Source organism: Cervus elaphus, chromosome X (genome assembly GCF_910594005.1).
Source record: "Cervus elaphus chromosome X, mCerEla1.1, whole genome shotgun sequence".
Taxonomy (NCBI): domain Eukaryota; kingdom Metazoa; phylum Chordata; class Mammalia; order Artiodactyla; family Cervidae; genus Cervus; species Cervus elaphus.
In genome coordinates, this window is record NC_057848.1 from 32,473,412 (window position 1) to 32,480,717 (window position 7,306).

Below are 7,306 nucleotides of genomic sequence, written 5' to 3' on the forward strand. Positions count from 1 at the left end.
TGCAGAAATCCAGGCTTTCCTGTTCTTCACTATCTCCCGGACTTTGCTCAAACTCATGTCCCTTGAGTCAGTGATGCCATCCAACCATTTCATCCTCTGTCACCCCTTTCTCCTCCTGCCCTCAATCTTCCCAGCATCAGAGTCTTTTCCAATGATTTGACTCTTCACATCAGGTGGCCAAAGTATAGGAGCTTCAGCTTTAGCATCAGTCCTTCCAATGAATAATGAGGATTGATTTTCTTTAGGATTAGCTGGTTTGATCTGCTTGCAGTCCAAGGGACTCTCAAGAGTCTTCTCCAGCACCACAATTTGAAAGCATCAGTTCTTCAGTGCCCAGTCTTCTTTATGGACCAACTTTCACATTCATACAATACTACTGGAAAAATGATAGCTTTGACTATATGGACCTTTGCTGGCAAAGTGATGTCTCTGCTTTTTAATACACCGTCTAGGTTTGTCATAGCTTTTCTTCCAAGGAGCACACATCTTTTATTTTCCTGACTGCAGTCCCCATCCATAGTGATTTTGGAGTCTAAGAAAATAAAATCTGCCATAAGTAAAAATAAAAGTATAATTTTTCAAGTGGTGTTGGATGCTATAATAAATAAAGATGAAGAGGAAAAGTATGATGGATGTTATTTTTGATAAGGTAGTCATAGAAAGCATTCTCCATTAAGGTCACATTTGAATAGAGACCTGAAAAAGGGGAGAGAGCAAATTATTTGGAGGTAAAATCTTTCTCTCAGGCAGAGGAAACAGCATGTGCAAAGACCAAGGGAAGTTTATACGTGATGTGTTTAAGAAACAGCATGGTGCGTGCATATATTATAGTGACATCTGTGTGCATCCTATTGTATTTGAAAGCAGACAACACTTGTACCTCAGTCTGTTGCTCATGCTCTCTCACATTGTGGGTGAGTTTAGGGGTAATGTGATGCAAGAGTCTTGACTGAATTGCTCAGCCAAAGCAGAGATGAGCTCTCTGAACACAAAGTAGGGCTCTAACTCTGCAACCTCAGTGGCAACATCAATCAAGGCCTGAAACTGACTTGGACTAACATGTATATCAATTAACTTAGGCTTAATAGTAAGATTATATATTTTGAAGTTTGGTGTTAGTTTGGGTTCAATCATTTCAGAAAATATACAACATTGCTTTCAGTTTGAATCAATTCACTGTTTAAGAAAAAAAAAATAACAACAAACTTTGGTTCAGTGAGAATATTTGGCTTCAGTTGGTGAAGTATGGCTTGGCAAATTAATATGGCCAATCTTGGCATTTGGCTCTTGGTTTGGTTTCATCCAAATTCCAGTATTCAACATCCATCAGATGGCCCTTCTATAAGCAAAGGTCTTGAAGCATTGATGGTTTCAGTGATACGAAACTTTTTTAAAAAAAAATTTGATTCAGTAGATAGTTTTTCCTCTGACCAATGTTTTAAAACAAAACCTCTCTAATGGCTGAAGTTTCAGTTAAGAGCAAAGTGATTTAATGGTTTGTATTTGCTTATTTTGTTTCACGTTTTGAAGGAAGTCATTTCTACCTACCCAGCCAGACAAAACACAGGGAGCACACACTCTGAATATGCTTGCCCTCCACCCTTGCGTGTTCTCCAGTAGCTGCCTCATCCATCAAGTGTCTGTTGAACCAAGCCTCAAAGTTAGGAAACTGTTCCCTCAAGTGGGAAATAAATTCCTAGAATTCAGAATTCTAAATAGTCCACTGCCTTGCAAAGTCTGCAGTGAAAATGTTATTTGGTCTCCTTGGATAATTTTGCATCGTTTGAGTACAGTAGAATGTGAATCTGGTTTTGATTCCACTTTCCACGTAGTCTTGGGCAATTTATTTACCCCCTCTGAGCTTCAGTTTCTTCAGGTGAAAATTGGATTTAATAATAGCGCCTGCCTCCCAAGACTGCTGTGAGGATCAGAAAAGATCACGTACGCACAGTTTCTGCCACGAAGTAGGTACACAATGATAGTGCTTATGATGATGATGAGATTTTCTGCCAAAAGGAATAGATGAGCAATTTTCTGATCTGAACATGACATGTTATCTGGCTCATCAGAAATCTAATGATGCCTAGAATTAATAGCCACATTTGACATTTACTCCAAGGATGATGAGCTAAAGCTTTGAAAATTCTTCAGTTATTTGATTTCTCATAGACAACCCAGATCATTTCATCACCACTACCACAAACAAAAATCCACTTTGGGGATCTAGTTTGGCTGTTTCTGCAGACTTGATGAATAGGGTAGTTGCCCAGATCTCTTTGCCATATGTATCATTCTTGCGTTGATTCCTTGGTTCAGAGATGAGATTGGAAAAAGAAGCAGTTAAGAAACTCCAACTATTGCCCATTTGCCAGTACCTCTTTGACACTATGATTTAAAAATGACTGAAGAAACTTCCAAGCATATGCTCAAGATTGCCAGGCTGTATGAATATCCAGTTGATCTCACAGGATGCAGATTAACCAATGAATTAGTTACTTTACTAACGTCTTGGACAGAATCTAGACAACAGCCTATTCCAAATTGGTCTGTTGCAGTCGGGTAAGTGAATTAGACCTCTGAGTAATAATACTAACCTATTTACTTGTTCATATTCAATATATTAAATCATCCTTCTGGAAGCTAAGTTTATATTTATAAAGGACAAGAAGGACAGGTCAGAACTACAGTTCCATTGAAGTTGTGTCCCCATTGCCTACAATTGACTTTGAATTAATTCAATTCTCTCTTTCTCTTATTAGATGATACCACTCTGGTAAGTGCCTTAATTAGGTGAATTAGAACTCACTGGCATAAATACAAGATGGAATCTTAATATCAGTTAATGTAATATCGTGAAAGCATTATTTTAACTAGTCTGAAAAACTGGTATGTGGGAGATCTGGCAGCTCTTAACATATTCTCGTTCTAGTTGTAACCTTTCATAGTCAGAAGATTTGGGTTAGTGGATTTGGAAAATAATTGGTTGATATGTGATCCTAAACTGATCCATAGATTGATAAATTCAAGCCTCTCTCCCATGGGGGAGGAGAGCACTGACTAAATACATTACTCATATAAGCATGATTTACTTCCTTGTAAGGTCTAAAGACTAAGTCCATTTAGAAAGTATAAGTCAGGAAATTCTTAAGAGTGTAGACTAAATAATCAAAGGTTGAGGTCTTTCCTTTCTACTGATGTGATGTAACTAACCAACTGAGCTCATCCAAAAAAATAATTTGTGTAGCTTTTTCAATTGGTGCCAAAGATGAAGGGAGAAAATGCAAGATCATGGAGCAGGTTAGAAATGATAGTGCCACATGAAGATCTAATAATTACTAAGGCTTCATCAGCTTCATAATGGAAAGGGGTCAGAATATATTGGTGCCTTTTCAATAGTGGATACTCTGCCAATAGCCAGTGTTTGAATTTAACAGTAACTATGCACCTGAAACAGAGAAAAAGAAAGTAGTAGTCCCAGTTCTGCCACTAACCAGCTGTGCAAACTTAGAGAGGGTACTTTCTTCTCTAGGAATAGTTTCCCAGTCTTTCTTCTCTAGGAATAGTTTCCCAGTCTATCAAATAAGAAGCTGAACAAACTGATCTTTGAGGTCCCTTCAAATAAGAAGTTGAACAAACTGATCTTTGAGGTCCCTTCCAGCTTTGAAATTCTATGAATCTACTTGCTGGCACTGTAAAAAAAAAAGCAACAAGGTATGAAAACTGTATATGGAGGGGTCTGTAGGTGAGATATTTGGGTAGATGATTAAGGATGAACATCCTTTTCATCACCATTAAGCTTGATCTGCTTTTTCATTAATACATGCCAGAGCCTTTGCTAAGTACTTTAGACATTGTGCCAACACTGGTATGAATCACTGAGTTATTCTCATTGATATGTTTATGCAAACTACTATTTCCCATATCTATAATCAGAAGGCATATCTCATCTGGTATTGGCATCCCATGACTTACATGAAATAGTAAGGTTAGAAGGACCACATAAATGATTTACAGTCTTAATCTGGGTGGGATCTTGAAGAAATTTAGACATACTGTATACTTCCTGGGTCTTTCTAAAATACACAGAAGTTGACATTTCTTTAACTCTATAGCCGGTGTTTTAGAGCCATAAATGAGAGGATGAAAGTGTTTTCTCCACAACATTAAGGGGCTTTCAACTCAGCTTCTGTCTTTTAACCAGAATCTTTGCCAATAGATAACAATGAAAGGTGTGATCAGTTACCAAAATATTTACATTTGGCTTTAGAATTTGGGGTTGGGTTTTTGTTTGAAGAGGTATTCCTAAAGCTTGGGAATTTCATACCACAAGCCAAATATTGAGAAACTGCATCGCAAAGGGAAGACATAGGAAGCACTGGGAGGTTTAGTCCACTCTTCCTTGTTCCTTCTGCACACAAAAGATCATCTTTTAGAATGATATATACAGCCAGTCCAGGAGGAACCCCTGCCTTTCCACCAGGCTTTTACCTTTTCTCACCACATCCATAAGGAGGTTTTGTGATAATTAGCTATTGTTTCCAAGGGTCTTTGTTTCCAACTTTTGTGGGAAAATCTGTTCTATAAGTTGGAGTGAAAAACAAGAGAAATTGAGTTAATAACAAAAGAGTGAAAGTGAGTTATTCTGATGATCCATCTGTCTATAATGAAGAATTGACTAAATTTCCATGTTGTGGTGTGTAATGGGGTGAAAATTATTCATGTGTATATGTTAACAATCTTCTCCCTCTCCCAGTGCAACAAGGAGAAGTTGAGTTTTATTTTATCAGATTCTCAACATTCCAATATCTCTCTCCTATGTTTGACAAAACTAATTTTTGGCCTTTTGTGATACACAACCAAGAAGAGAGAACAGGAATATATCAGAAGCAGAGGGAAAGGATTTAGGCTGCATTCTAAGCCAATACACATAATGAAGTACTTGGAGAGAGGGAAACATTGAGAAAAGAGAACTGTTCTGCCGGGAAGTCCTGGAAAAGTTGGAAGTGTGGGGGACAAATTAAGGAGAGAGACACTGGAGACCTGCGGAATGTGATGCAAAAAAACCACAGGAGACAAAGGGGTATTTAATGAGTTGTTCTGAATCCCCTTCATGGTTTTTGATCAGCCTGAAAATTTGAATTATTTTGAAATTACTTTTGGTTGCTAGCCTATGTCTTTGACTAAGACCTACTCTGATACTGGACAATGAGAGTCCTTACTCTATCAAAGCTTCATTAATTTCTCAAAACCATCTTTCCATGAGGTTGGATGCCTTGCCCCTGTAGATGTGCAATGATACTTCATAGCAAACCTGACCAACTGACTTTTCCCAGTTGCTAACCACCAAAGCCCTACCAGAGGCCTAGGCCCTGGTGAGATGCAGTCTGGTGGCAATAACACTATATCCCTCACGCTTGACATATGGTTAGATATTATAACTTTCTCTTACAGTGCTTTGACATGTATTTTCACTTCTTCCATCCTCAGGGCATCTCTATTGGAGAGGTAGGACCAGGATGCATCTCTCTGTTGTCTTATGCAAAGGTTGCCGCTTGACAAAGTTATGAGCAGTGAACAATGCCAGGATTCTATCCGGGGCCAATGACAAGGCTTGATTGCTCAGAGCTTTTGTGCAATAAAGTTCCATTAAAGTATAAAAGAGATAGAGAAAGCTTCTGACATAGACATAGAGGGGGCCAAAAGAGTGCCCCCTTGCTAGCATTTAGCAAGAAGCTATATATATATATATATATATATATATATATATATCAGCAAGCTGCTAATTAGAGAAAGGAAATGTCTCAAAACTCAGAGAGTGGCACCAGGCCCCTCACCCACAACATGCATTTTGAGATAGCATTGACACAAGGTGAGTCCCGGGCCATAAAACAATTGACATGAATCTTGAAGAAAGGCAGATTTCCAAGGAAATACATAGTTTCATAAACATAGCTTAAGAGAACATTTCCATGAGTAAAACATACTGGTTTGTTGAATCATTATTGCTTCTGAGACTTAGACTGAACCAACTTGAAGAAAGACAGGATCTAAGGTAAATACACAGTTCATTAACATAGCTTAAGGAAAACATTTCCATAAGAAAAACACATTGGTTAGCTCAAGGTTTGAGAAAAGTTAAGTTCAGGTGCAACCAGGTGTCGTCATGGCAACACAGAATTTTAAAAGAAACCTCCTTTTAATTTTGTATAGAGAAGGAAAAAGAACGTCTGACACTTGCAGTCTATTTCCTCCTCTTCTGCCTGTTACCTTCTCACTTTGCCAGCAGGTAATTAGCAGGGAATATTTCATAAAAAGATGGGCACAATAAAGGACAGAAATGTGACAGACCTAACAGAAGCAGAAGATACTAAGAAGAGGTGGCAAGAATACACAGAAGAACTATACAAAAAAAGATCTTCATCACCCAGATAATCACGATGGTGTGATCACTCACCTAGAGCCAGACATCCTGGAATGCAAAGTCAAGTGGGCCTTAGGAAGCATCACTACAAACAAAGCTAGTGGAGGTGATGGAATTCCAGTTGAGCTATTTCAAATCCTCAAAGATGATGGATGCTGTGAAAGTGCTGCACTCAATATTCCAGCAAATTTGGAAAACTCAGCAGTGGCCACAGGACTGGAAAAGGTCAGTTTTCTTTCCAATCCCAAAGAAAGGCAAATGCCAAAGAATGCTCAAACTACCACACAACTGCACTCATCTCACACACTAGCAAAGTAATACTCAAAATTCTCCAAGTCAGGCTTCAACAGTATGTGAACCATGAACTTCCAGATGTTCAAGCTGGATTTAGAAAAGGCAGAGGAACCAGAGATCAAATTGCCAACATCAACTTGATCATCGAGAAAGCAAGAGAGTTAGAGAAAAACATATACTTTTGCTTTATTGGCTATGCCAAAGCCTTTGACTATGTGCATCACAACAAACTGTGGAAACCTCTTAAAGAGATGGAAACACCAGACCACCTGACCTGCCTCCTGAGAAATCTGTATGCAGGTCAAGAAGCAACAGCTAGAACCGGACATGGAACAACAGACTGGTTCAAAATCTGGAAAGGAGTACGTCAAGGCTGTATGTTGTCACCCTGCTTATTTAACTTATATGCAGAGCACATCATGCAAAATGCCAGGCTGGATGAAGCACAAGCTGGAATCACGGTTGCTGGGAGAAATATCAATAACCTCAGATACACAGATGACACCACTCTTATGGCAGAAAGTGAAGAAGAACTAAAGAGCCTCTTGATGAAGGTGAAAGAGGAGAGTGAAAAAGTTGGCTTAAAACTCA